The following is a 13,929-nucleotide window of genomic DNA, read 5'->3' on the forward strand; positions in this document are numbered from 1 at the left end:
AACGAATTACTAACCTTGTGATAATCAAAATTTTCTACTCATACCATGAGTAAAAAATAGTTTCCTCTGTTAATCGACAGCATGTCACAAGGCCTATACCCATGGCCATAGCAAGGAATTCTGGGCCTCCTGAGTGTATATTGCTCTGGGCCCCTTTCATATAAGAAATACAGGTTACATTTTGTTGTGGGGCCCCCCTGGACCTGTGGGCCCCTAGAATTGTTTCCACCTTTCACCCATTAGCTACAGCCCTATCTATACCAGGTGGTCGATAGAGCTTAAGTGATATAAAGTCAACCTAGAACATATTTTTAACAGAGAATTGTCATAAAAATCAATACAATATAAATAAATTGCAAGATATAACAAAAGACATATAAATTAGATTACTAGCATCGCTTAAAAAAAAAAGATTTTTTTTTTAACCTAAAAACAGATTGAAAATAAAACTGAAATCACCCCATAACAAAAGAGAAGGTGAGGTAAAATAAATAAATAAATAAAAACAGATGAAGAATGTGTTCCCTAGCAACAGTTTCTGACTCACTGTGACTCTCCTACAGTTTGGCCATGGGCAAGTATTACAAAGATCCTTGCTCTAGTTTATATCAATGTGTTCAAGTATGAGTGTGTGTGTTTTCTTATTAACAATGATTATAACCGACTCCTTTTTTGCAGAATAAACTTGCTGCATTAAAAATATAGATCAAAAGGGAAATGGCCATATTATAACTTATTTCTACATTAAAGGGATAGTTCACCCAGAAAAGAAAATTCGGCCATGCAGAATGACTTCACTTTCATTATGTGGAAAAATGATGCAATGAAAGTGAATGATGACTGATGCTGCCTAACACGAAAGAAAAAATTACAGTCATACAGGTCTGGAACAAAATGAGGACATACAAAAAAAAAAAAAAAAAAAAAAAAAAAAGAAAACTTGCTTCCACTGTTACGTTCTCTTGCTTCTCTCCTTTCCTGTTCGAGTCCACAACAACAAAGCCTCCAATTCCCTTGTGTTATCAAGTTCCAGAGTCTCAAAACGTGAGAATGTCTCTTCTTTTCATAGAAATTTCTAGAACACAGAGAAGCCACATTCAAGGAATCTTGTTGGCCAAGAACAAAAGATGTTTTGGCATAATGCCAGAAGAGCTTTGGGGAATTGAGCAAAACTCAGGAACATCATGTGCTCATGATCTTTTGAACACCTGAGATATCATATGCAATGTTTATTTCAAACACTAAAGGTGCTGTAGGGTTTTTTATATATATATATATATATATATATATATATATATATATATATATATATATATAGAATGCCCACTAAATGTCACTATTACCTTTTAGATTTCATTGAATTAAGTGTCCTGAAATATCACACCTGTCTCTGACAGCCCTGTAAACAGCAAACAAAAATATGACTGTGGTCTGTGGCCAGATTCTTTGCTAAGCCACTCAGAAGACTTTGAGGCACTTTTTGCCTGTCAATCATTGTGCACGCTCAGCAGATAGCTAAGAGCGTGACAGTTGAAGTGGATCATTCAAAATTAATTTAACGCCATATATGCAGCTTCATGAGCAGTTTTCAGTTGTTAGTTTGTTGTGTGAGAATTCTATTTTGCTAGCATTTTAGCACAAGAACAACGTGTCTGCAGGTGTCAAGTCTTTTTTTTTAAAGTTGCTCTTAACTTGACATCATCATATAAATATGAGTCATATCATATTCAATCAGGTCATGGATGCAACCCGCTCAGAACAGGCTAATCTCTGACATCATTGAGAAAAAAGTAAACTGGTTTGGAAGGGAGACACCTTGGAAATACATTAATCACTTTAGATGACAAGGGAAAGGTGTGAATGACAAACTCCCACACATAGCAGGACAGTCTGCTGGCTTTATTCTACTGGGATGAGCAAATCACAAAATCCATCATGAAATCAAGACTATAGTTAAGGGAGATGGAGAACAGAGAAAGGCTTTCCTCACCTTTTACCTGCTTGTAACTCAGTTCACACCATTTACATTTATGCATTTGGCAGACGCTTTTATCCAAAGCAACTTACAGTGCCCTTATTATTTTGACAATCCCCTGGAGCAACCTGGAGTTAAGTGCCTTGCTCTTAGTCCACTACACCATTGCATTTTTTCTGCATTTCTGCATTTTTACATTTTCCAAAAAACATTTAGTACCGTTTAGTATGTTTTTTAAGCGATTTGTACTTCTTTTTTTTTTACACTGTCACAACAAAGGGCAAAAACATTCCAAACATTCTAAAGTTGGCTGTTTAACCCTCTGTTACTGTTCAGGTCATTTTTGACCCATTTAACTTTTCTTTTAACAATTAAAAATGATTTCCTTCATCTGAGAAATATAAGATTTGGTGACTTTTCCTACACTTGCCTTCTGACCCCCCCCCCCCCCACCCCCCCCAGACTTAATGAGTCTAAGTGATTAATAAAAAGTGCAAATTTGACCCGCCATCAGAAATGAATGTGTGAGACTATTACACAGAGCATTTTCCCCCCAATTTGTCAAATAAAATCAACCAATCAGCCACAATGCGGAACACATCCACACAGAAATGATGGGGTAAGACTCTAGCACCATGGTACTCAACAGGTGGCCCACCATCTTTTTGTGGCCCGCATGATGTTGTCACCACTTAAAATTATGGAATGTGTATAGTTTTTGAGGTGTCACGTTTCAAGAGCATTTACAATAATTCTCAGTATTTATAAACTACTAAACAGTTATAGAGGAAAAGAAATGGCAAATGGATAAAAATAATGAATTAAACTACAAATCTGCAAATATAAATCTGATTATAAGCCACTTTATATAACATGAGTGCGGCATCAATCTGCATGCGCTTCGATAACAGTTTGTGCATGCTCTCAGTCACTTTAAACATTCATGCGCTGAGTCTCTCTTCCACACTTGTTTGTCACTGCCATAGCGCGAATCAACTGAGTCTCAGGTGACAAACAAATTCAACAGAGATATATGCTTGTCGTGAACTGTAATAACAGAAAAAAAAATGGTAATCCTGCCTAAAAATAACTGAGTTGAGACATCTTCTCCCAAATGCTTAATTTTTAGTGATTTGCATTACTTACCTAAAATAACTGTGTGTTTGAGTGTGTGATGGCCAGTGTGTCATGACAGTCTTTGACAGTGACAAGAGAACAGATCATCATCTTTCTATATATGGCAAAAAAAAAAAAAAAAAAAAATACATTCCTCAGAATGTACATTTTAATTGTACATTGTCATTTTTTTGAGTGGTGCATTCTGCTGCAGTATATTGCCTACTTATAAAAGTGTGGATCTTTTAAAACAAACAAACAAAAAACATACAGTGTTGGCTTATATATGATCATTGTAATTATAGTATAAAACAGTTTTTATTTTTTTAAAGAACCACACTTTTACAAGAATTTTGCTATATATATATATATATATATATATATATATATATATATATATATAAAATATTTTTTTCCTTGTGTTAGTTACATGTGTCCATAATGTATTAAATACCATATAGCATAGTCTACTCACCTCATTAATATAAAAAGTAATTAAAATATGTTTAAATAAAAAATAAAAAAAAGAGTGAGGCCCTCGAGGCTAAAGGGATCCTGCTTTCCGGCCCCTAAACCTAACCCTACCCCTAAACCTAACCCTCACAAAAAACTTTCTGCATTTTTACATTTTCAAAAAAACTTTTAGTTCCATTTAGTATGTTTTTTAAACGATTTGTAGCAGAATTGCACTTCAATAGTGGGGTTTCCCTTTATGTAAAACTCCGGGATTCCTTCAATGTACAAGCACATATACGCAAACGTGAGGGATCATCGATATTTTACATTGGTGTGTATAAATGGGTATAGTTTATAGTGTATGTGCTTTTCCCACTGCACTCCCAGAAATGTTAAATTCTTTCCGCTGTGTTGACTTGCTGTTGGCTCCATCTTGTAACGTTTGTTATTCGGTGTGTTCACGCACGTGCGCAGTCTTCAAACACCCATCAGAACGCAGCTTATGTGTTTACATGGCCACATTAGCCACGTTCTCAATGAGAAATCCAAGTGTGTTAAACCACATTCTCTTAATCCCTTAAACGACGTAAGGAAATCAGCGTTCTTGTTTACATGACGTTTCAGAATGCCGCTTTCTGCAAAAACCCTGGATATTCGGGTTTGAAAAACTGAAGTAAACTAAAGCGGGGAAAACTTCTTTGTGGGTGAATGGAAGAGCATAGCAAATATTATTTTACAGCAAAAGGATAAATACACTATTATGTTTCCACAACATTCCAAAAGAGGAAAAATATAAAGTGGTGGATTAGGGCAGTCAGATGAGATACAGATGCCTTTGAAACTCAATTGAAGCAGTGTTAACTTATTTTTTGGATAACACAGGATGTTATAAATATACATTAAATAATAAAAAAACTGAAAATGTAAAAAAGTGCTAGATTAACACTGCTAAAAAGTTGGAAACACATAACACAGTCTGTGAAAAGGGTCCACTTCCCCTCCTTGCTCCAAGCAATTGTAGAGTGAGAGATGCTCAGACTTTCAAACAACCCCCTCAAATGGTGAGAGAAGCCCCACTCTGTGTATTTTTGGAGTGAGAAAACACAGACACAGAACACTTCTGCTTGCTTCAGGCAAAATCACACAACTGTATTGGTGATTTGTTCATGTACAAATCAGTGTTTTTAAGCGAATCCTTCAAGTGAACGCATCGTTGTTTACCTTCTTTGTTTTGGTCATGAACAACTTGGGGGCGAGTTCACTAAACAGTTGTGCCACTATTGTGCATGGTTTTCAGTGCAAAGCCCTGCGTCGTATTCACTAATCACCCGCAATCCAGTTTAAGCAGGCGCAATCTGCATTGATATTGTGCTGCGTCTTGAGTATTGAAATTAAGTTGTCATTCCTTTTGCACAAAACACAAATTAGGCTTATTATATATTGTGCTTCATTCACAAAAATTGCCTGGCACAATTTACATTGCACGATACTGCCAGATGAAAGCAGCTCCTTGTTTAAAAGAGATGTTTGTGTACATTTTCTATCAAAATTATATCAGCAGTAATTCATCAAATATTGATCAAATGATGGAGAAGAGCGTTATAACCTGGCATATTTTTCTAGATGTGTGGTGAATTCAAGTGCACATTTGGCATGTTAAAGAGATAATTCAGGTGTCTGGATCACAGTAGTCAGAGATTCTGTTCAGTTCTAACAGAACTACATAGCTACATAGCACTGATTGGAATTGCGTGTAAATTGTGTTCTGCAGCAATGGGATTTGTGGGCACGTTTGTGAAATTGTGCGGGATGGGCGCTAAACCAAATTACCAGCAATTCTACCGGGTGCAATTAATTCATAGTGAATACCACCTTCAGTGTTTTAAACAAATCAGTTTGCGTGAACGATTCCATAACTCACCTATAATAACACATAAAATACGCTCATTTCCCACCACGTACTGGAAGTAATATACAGAAAAGGCCACAGAACAAAACAGTGAACAAATCTGAATTCATCTTTTTAGTGTATTCAAAAGATTTGAGTCACTGTGATAAATCAAAATCTCCATCTCTAGCTCTCTGCATTGCTATCATATTCTGGTTTGGACTGCCATGAACACAAGAGGAGTCATTCAAACAGTAAAGCATTCAAGAGCTGTAATACTGAATATCAGCACGCTTGGAACACTCTTTGGCCAATCAGATTTGAGTACTGGAACCAACTGTTGTATAATGGGAAACATAACTATAATTTTCACACTGCCCCCAACAAACACCCACACTCCAGCCAACCCCAAAAACCACTGGAAGTTGGTGTTTGTTGCCATTTATTCAGTCCCACCAGGATTTAAGAGCACCTTTTCCTGATTTTTGCGGACCAAAATGACTGAATTGCGGCTTTTCTCAAATTTTGCAATGCAATTTTTTTTATTTTATTTTTTGTGTTGTTTTGCAGTGAAAACTCACAAATCATCGTTATATACCTCTGTAATTGTGTTAGTTACATTGTAAATGCAGTTACATGTAAATATTTTAGTGCACAATAACTTTCTATTCAGTTAGCAAGCAAAAAAAAAACAAAAAAGAATTACACACAAAAATACCATACATTTAGGTGAAACCTGTGGGTGTTGGAAGACACTTAATTATTTTTGTATTAAAATGTTCTGTCTCAGACAATACAAGAAAGCTTCTCTAAGTTTAAAATAGACATGCAATAAATCTGTCAACTAAAAACACAAATGAGGATTCAGTAATTGGGCCTGTTGCAATTATTACATCATCTAATATTGAAATCTGATATATGGCCATATACAAACAAATACAATTAGAGTTCATATATTTGAGCATTTATGTACAAATAAAAATTCCACAAATGTTTTGAATTTTTTTATTTTATGAAAATGGCCATTTTTGTCATGTATTGACATATATGTTGCATATATGTATATATGTGACCTTTTTTTAGTAAAAAACATTTATGAACATTTATTATCAGCATAGAAGCATATTGCTATTTTCATATTAGTAGCCTACTGTATTAAGCACTTCAAATTCAAATCACATTTTACTACACAACTAATGGGGATTTTAAGTGAATGTTAGGGTTACTTTGTATAAACGGCTTGCTGTGGTGTATGTGGCATGTGTGCTGTCTGCGATCCCGCAAAAGTTTAGACAAGGATTTTGATTGTGAACGCACAACGTGGAGGAGACGAGACAGAGACGCTTACACTGCTACTATGGAGATGATTCAGTTGCAGCTGTGCATTTGGATATGTTGCGACTGCGTCAGGCAACATGCATTTTTCCGGTGTCAAGCATGAAGGAAAGCGATGGGATTCCTTGAGATTTAATTTTTTTGCGTAAACTTTGCGGAAATTATACAAAATTGCAAGCTGCCGCAAATAATGCAGATATTGGTTGAATTTGCAAGAATTCTTGCGATGTGCCCTGTTGTGTCAACTATTGCAATGCTGTCCTTAGTATACTGCCTGCAAAAGATGTAAACAAGCTTCAGGTACTTCAATACAGCACTGTCAGAGTCTTCACTTGAGTGGGGCAGCTCACATCTCCCCAGTCCTGGAACAATAACACAAGCTACCAATATAATCCAGAGTGAAGTTACAGTAAAGACCTACTTCTGGTGCACAGTGACTTAAGTGGTTTGGGGTCATCTCTACCTGACGGACCTTGTTGACATTCTGACCTCCATTTTCTCTCTAAGGCCAACCCAAAACACTCTTCTCTTTGTCTATAAAATAAGACTCTGCACTATAGGTGGTCTAATTTCCTCTACCTAGGGTCCATGTCTCTTAAAATAATGTTTTGTGGTAATCAACATTATCCCATAAATGCTGTAGATTGAGCTTAACTTGAATTTAACCTAAAATATTCCTTTAAATGTATGATGAGGGGTGACATAGGGAGAGAGAATAGGGTTCTGGTGGGCATCTGAACTGGTAGGGAAATAAATGTATACAGCAAGCGCCACTATAACTATTGCTCAAATGTAGAGTTTGGGATTTGGACAAACACTTCACCCTAAGTATTAAATGGTCAACTCGACCTGCTTTGTTTGTGCAACAGACATGCATGATATCTCAAATCGTGTATATAAATATGTGATTAGATCTTACAGATAGAATACACCTATTTTCTCTGCTTATATTCATGATCAGTTTGAATGCACATGAGATGTATTCAGCATAATTGTGTTAAAACAGTGTTCTTTGCTATAGGAAGACATGATGTAATGTTTCATGAGGCCTGATTCCTCGCATGATGATTGCTGAGACCTGAGTCTAAGAACTCAGTTACACACAATAAGAGTAGATAAGATGTTTGTAGGTAGGAATGCACTTGAGACCAGCTGGTGCTGTTACTTCATGATATAAAAATGAGTCATATCATACTGAATTATGAGAGGCTTAGCATGAAAGCAAGGAAGAGGTTAAAGAAAGAGAGAGGTAACAGACGGTGTCTGACAAAACAAATCACTTTTCACTGACACTTTTGTTGACTTGATTATCAAGTACACTTACTTTTGAAAAAACTTTGTTGGGGAAAATTGTTTGGTGTGATGGAAATGATGATGATGTGATGGAAATTGATAGAAAACATTTTTTCCACAGAAAATACTGAAATTATTTATGTTAAGTTCACTCTATGTTTAAATTATCAAAACTTTAAAAATGTAATAATTTGTGTTTTTATAATGGATTTTCATAATTTAACATTTAAATTCTGGGTCTGGGACAAGGCTAAAACTATGAATACTTATGTCATTATTTTACTTCCCTATAAAACAATAAAATCTGTATATAAAAGGCATTTAAAAAGTACCCAAAATACATTTTTTATATACCAAAAAAGAAAAAAGTTTAAATCTTCATGTCATAATAATCAGCCCCTGCATGGGACATAAAGAGGCCCCGAAGTTAAAGAAACACCTGTAAAATAGACTGTTAGAAATGGTTAATAGACAAATTAAAGAAACTAGTGAGAGTGTGAAAAGTGTGTTTTAAGACAGTTAATTTTATAGAGAAAAAAAGTGCTATGTTGTGTGCACGTGTGTTTAGGAGTGTAAAAGGTTGAATGCAGGTCGGAGGTCACTCAGAGGTAGATCAAGTTTGCTTCTGACATCATTAATAATATAAACTTGTATGGAGGGGAGACACCTCGGAAATACAAAGATAACTTAAGATGACAAGTTTGAGAGAGAGAGGCATAAATAACAACTTCCCACACATAGAAGAACATTCCAGTCTGTTCATCTCACTCCCCTGGGCTGAACAAATCATACACATCTGTCATTAGATCAAGGGTAAAGTTAAGGGAGGTGGAGAAATGAGAGAGGCTTTCCCTGCATATTACTTGCCTAAAACTGGATTCACAACATCCAAGCATGAAACCTCTTACTACTGCCTGTGGTATCTATTTAAGTAATATTGCTTCACCCCAGGTGAGGTTTGGCCCTCACAATGGTCCCCCTGTCCCTTTCTTAGAGCATGTAGGAGAGGAAAGAATGAAAGAGGGAAAACTCATTTAAAAGGCATTTCAGGTTCTATTTTCAGGGCATGCGAGCATCGGAACTGGACCTTAGAGCAGAGAAAGAAGGTCGCCTGGTCTGATGAGTCCACGTCTGAGCCAAAGAAGAGCATTTTCTTTACTTTTCTCTCTCTCTCCTCTTGACCCTGGGTCTGGCCATTCATGTGGATGTCAATTTGACATGTGCCACCTACCTAAACATCGTTGCAGACCAGGTACACCCCTTCATGGCAATGGTATTCCCTGATGGCAGTGGCCTCTTTCAGTAGGATAATGCGCCCTGCCACACTGTACACATTGTTCGTAAATGGTTTGAGGAACATGTTGAAGTGTTCAGGGTGTTGCCCTGGCCTCCAAATTCCCCAGATCTCAATCCGATCTCAATCCTGGACCAACAAGTCCGATCCATGGCGGCTCCACCTCGCAACTTACAAGACTTGAAGGATCTGCTGCTAATGTCTTGGTGCCAGATACCACAGGACACCTTTAGGGGTCTTGTAGAATCCATGCCTCAGCAGGTCGGTGCTGTTTTAGCGGCACGTGGAGGACCAACAGCATATTAGACATAATATTTTGGTTCATCTGTGAATATTTATCTTATATGAAGGTCACATTACAGTAAAACTGTCTTGGAAACATTGTAACATGCTTCCATAATTTATTTTACTATTTAAAATGCCTTTTAAGTATAGATTTTATTGTTTCGCCCTTGTCCCAGACCCAGAGTTTTTATCTTAAAATATGAAAATGCAACACAAAAATATTCATTAGTACATTCCATAAAACTGGTCATCTAACAAATTGAATTAAGTTAAACCAACAGCTTTTTTTAGTGTACATAGAAATCATGTATTATGCTCTGATGTTATTTTATCAACATAAATCCATCATAATTTAACTGTTGAAATGGATAAAATCACCAATAATGATCAATATTTCCTTCAATTAAATCTGATACATGCAGTCTGCAATGCATCATACACTGGTGTAGGGGAACATAATCATTAGACTGAATTTATTCATTAATTATTTTATTTGCAATAAAATATGCAGTTAAGTCTGCTGCACAAATAAATGGGAAAACAGGATTTGTTTCCCCTCACGTTAAACCATGCCCCCAGTTGCCCACTGCAACTACAGTATGTCCTTTCTAAGAACTCCATTACATATAATGATAGGTGACAAGATGTTTGCATGTAGGAATGCAGTCTGAGTCACAGCCTTAGTATACCATAGAAGGAATTGCTGCTGTATGCACGTGTTTAGGGGTGGAATTAGGTGGTGGATGTAGGTTGCTTAGAGATAGAACAGGTTAGCTTCTGACATCATTAAAAATGGGACAGCAGATGTTCTGCTATACAAGTGACAGACTCCCATACCTACAAGAACATTCCAGTCTGTTTACCTCATTCCACTGGGCTGAACTAACCACAGAGTGGTTAGTTGAGGGAGGCGGAGAACAGATTCCTTCAATTTACACCATCAGCCATGAAACATTTTATTCTCATGCCTGTTGTACAGTATCTAATTTCCCAATATTGGTTCAGCATCATGTAGGAAAGAATGTGAAACTCATGTAAGAGGAACTTTCATGTCATCTGCTGCTCATGTGGACCATATTGGCTTACATAGCCCTTATCTGAATGTGTGGTGTGAGGCAATGCATGATTTACATGAGTGTGATTTACACATGTAGGGCACTCTGGACCAACATTTTTTAGCTAACCTTAACCTCTAACAACATTCCTAGCTCTAACCATAATCCAATCCTAACCTAACCTCTATAATCAAAAGGCAATGATTTTTTAATTGGGATGTTGTTTTAGAGACTACAAAGAATGTTGATCAAGTAATATGTCATTCTTTGCGTTTCATTCATTGCTCTTCTGCCCTGCAAAGACAAAACTACAGCTACACTAAAACTGAGAAAAATGGCTTTAAAGTTATTTGGTTTAATTGTGGATTTTGCAGCTACTTCATTTTTTACACTCCATTTCCTCTGAATCTGAGCAGAGTGAAGGCAAACCCATCTGTCATAGGACAGATATCATCTAAGAGACAAGAAAAAGTATAGTTACTGCATTTTGCCTTTGCACGGGGGGGGGGGGGGGGGGGGGTAAGTCAGGAGGTTTCTGCAGCCTGGGGTGTAACGGTGGGGGTATGTGACGAGGAGAAGGGTGTGGCCGGGTCGAGAGGATGCACACCCTGTGCTGAGTTGCCCAATCAGTGAGAAAGGGATAAAGGAGGAGCCGGGACCCCTTAGAGAGAGGGAGATGCATGTGGCCGCTCTGTGTGTGTGTCATTATGTTTCAGTTTTATGTTGGTGTCTCATTAAAGTTTTGTTGATTTTTAAATCAGTTCCCATATCTTCCTTTCCAGAACCTTGTTACAACAGTAATGTGCAAAAGTCTTTACACTAAAAGGCACATTGGATGTATTACACAGAGCCCTGATTGCATGTGTCCCTGCTCTAATTGAAGCCAACATCTACCATTACCTGCAACTCATTGCTGGTAATTAGAGGGTAGCCTTTAAAGGGGTCATATCATGAGGAATCAAATTTTCTTTAATATTTTGACATATAAGAGGTCATTCTATTATAAAAACATACTGTACATTTCAGAAATCATAACTTAATTCCTAAAGCAAAAAAAGCATTTATTGAAACCAAGCTGCAAAAATGCCTCGTTCTCTACTTCTGCAACTTCCCTACGTTACTCGGGGCCTATTATTACAGCAACAACATTAAAGTCTACTTTAAATCCTCACACCCTTGGCCCACTGGCGCTCCGTTTGTTCTCTGAGAGAGAGAGCAGAACAAGCAGGCTTAGTGTGACCTAACCATTCCTGAAAACAAAGATTTGAGTTATTTTTGTATATAATCGTGCATTAGACAGACCTCTTTGACCGCTGTCATGTATCTCGCGCCGCTTACAAAAGATGCGGTGTCAAGTTACAACTCAAGTTACAATATCAACCTGCTGCACCAAGTGAACATCTGCAGTGATTCAATCTATGAAGTTACTCATAAATAATGTCATGAAATAAATTATGCAAATGGATGCACGTCTCATGGTGTTTTGACTGACACCCCGTTGTTATAATCCCCCTATTGTCCAGAATTTCTTTACACTTCTAAATATTTTACCAAATGTATATGTTGAGAGTTTGCAGTTAGAATTGAATGTGATAAGAGAGAGTAGGGTACCGTGAAATAATACAAAAGCAATAAATAAAAAAATACGTTTGAATCAATGTAACAAATAACTCGCTGAATCAATCAGAGATTATTTGGTAAAAAATCTCCCAGCATGATTTGCATGACACTCGACAGGGAGAGTAAATGTTAAAATTAATTATTATATAATGTGTCTTTGTACAAGATGAATGTAAAGGTGGAGACTTGTTAGTGTTTAATGTTTTGTTGTGTTATTTAGAAGAGTTTCTGTTATGTTGGAGTTCTGAAGGTTACCATTCTGGTGAATAGTAGAGCATGAGTTAGGTTGAGGACAGGTACAAGTTAAAATTTTTATTTTATTGCTTTACACATTAGGCAATTGTTATGCTAATCAAAGTGTACTGTTACCAATTAGCATGCATCCAGCATGCTAACATTCACTGTACTAGCTAATGCTAGTTAGTTTTCTTAACTTCAAATATATAAGTGGAGGTTACTTAATATTAAGTTCAGCCAAAGAGTTAAAGAATTTAAAGTTAAGTTCTTTCAAATTGTATTAGTTAGCTTACTCAATATTTAAGTTAATAGCAGTTAACATGCATGTGTAGTACACAATTAAAATCTGAAAGTTCTATTAACTTAAACTTGGGAGTTATTAACTTGCCTCAAATTTTTTGAGTTCTGCTAACATATTAGGGTTTACGGTGTTGTTTTTGTTGCAGAATCATTGTTTAAATCATGTTAAAAAAAGGAGTAAAAAAATAGTGGATGTCTGATATGTATTAAAACTATTGTCACTTGTTTGTAATGTTAAAAATATTGTGTGGTGTTGCTGACATCCTCAAAGCTTGACATGGTTCTATTCCATGAGAACGTCTGAAACATTCTTCTGCACAAATTGTTTTGTTGGTTGCTAGGTGTGGGTTCATCAAAATAATAGACATGAGGAGTGTCTCGACATAATACATTACATCAAGTTATGTGACTTGTTAAGGCATGTAAAGCCTTAGGCAAGTACACAAGCTAATGGTCAATGTATGTTTTAGCTACAATGTTGCACAATTACATTTAATTGACAGAATAACCTTGACACAATTCCTGCAGTTTTTTTTTTGTTTTTTTTTTTTGGAAAGAACATAATCAGACAAAAGTTGTTCATGTTCCTTTTCTTTTTAATGAGTTAAAAAATAAATACATAATTATATACACATACAGTATATACATACAGTATATACAAAGGATTTATACATTTATACAGACACTTTTTTTTTTTTTTAGATCTCTTTTACATATACATTTAATTCTTCAGACAAATTAAAGGCATTATGTACAGGTGAAAACAGCCCAAGAGTTTTCCCCAAAATTTTATATTTGTATTCTTACAAATGTAGGTTTAAAGAAATGTAAAATGTGCAAATTAAAATAGATTTAAAAAAAAAAAAACTAATCAAAATATAAATATCATGACATTAACATGTTTCATGTATCATGACTTCTTCAACAGTATGTGCAAACTAGCTAACATGGAGAAAGACCAGAAGTCCATTCACAGTTCATTCAAGTCAATGATATATACAGCTTTGGGACGTATTTGTCAGCCATTCTCAATGGCATAGATTTGGCTTGAATATTTGGGGGGGGGGGGGGGGGG

Source organism: Myxocyprinus asiaticus, chromosome 43 (assembly GCF_019703515.2).
Source record: "Myxocyprinus asiaticus isolate MX2 ecotype Aquarium Trade chromosome 43, UBuf_Myxa_2, whole genome shotgun sequence".
NCBI lineage: Eukaryota > Metazoa > Chordata > Actinopteri > Cypriniformes > Catostomidae > Myxocyprinus > Myxocyprinus asiaticus.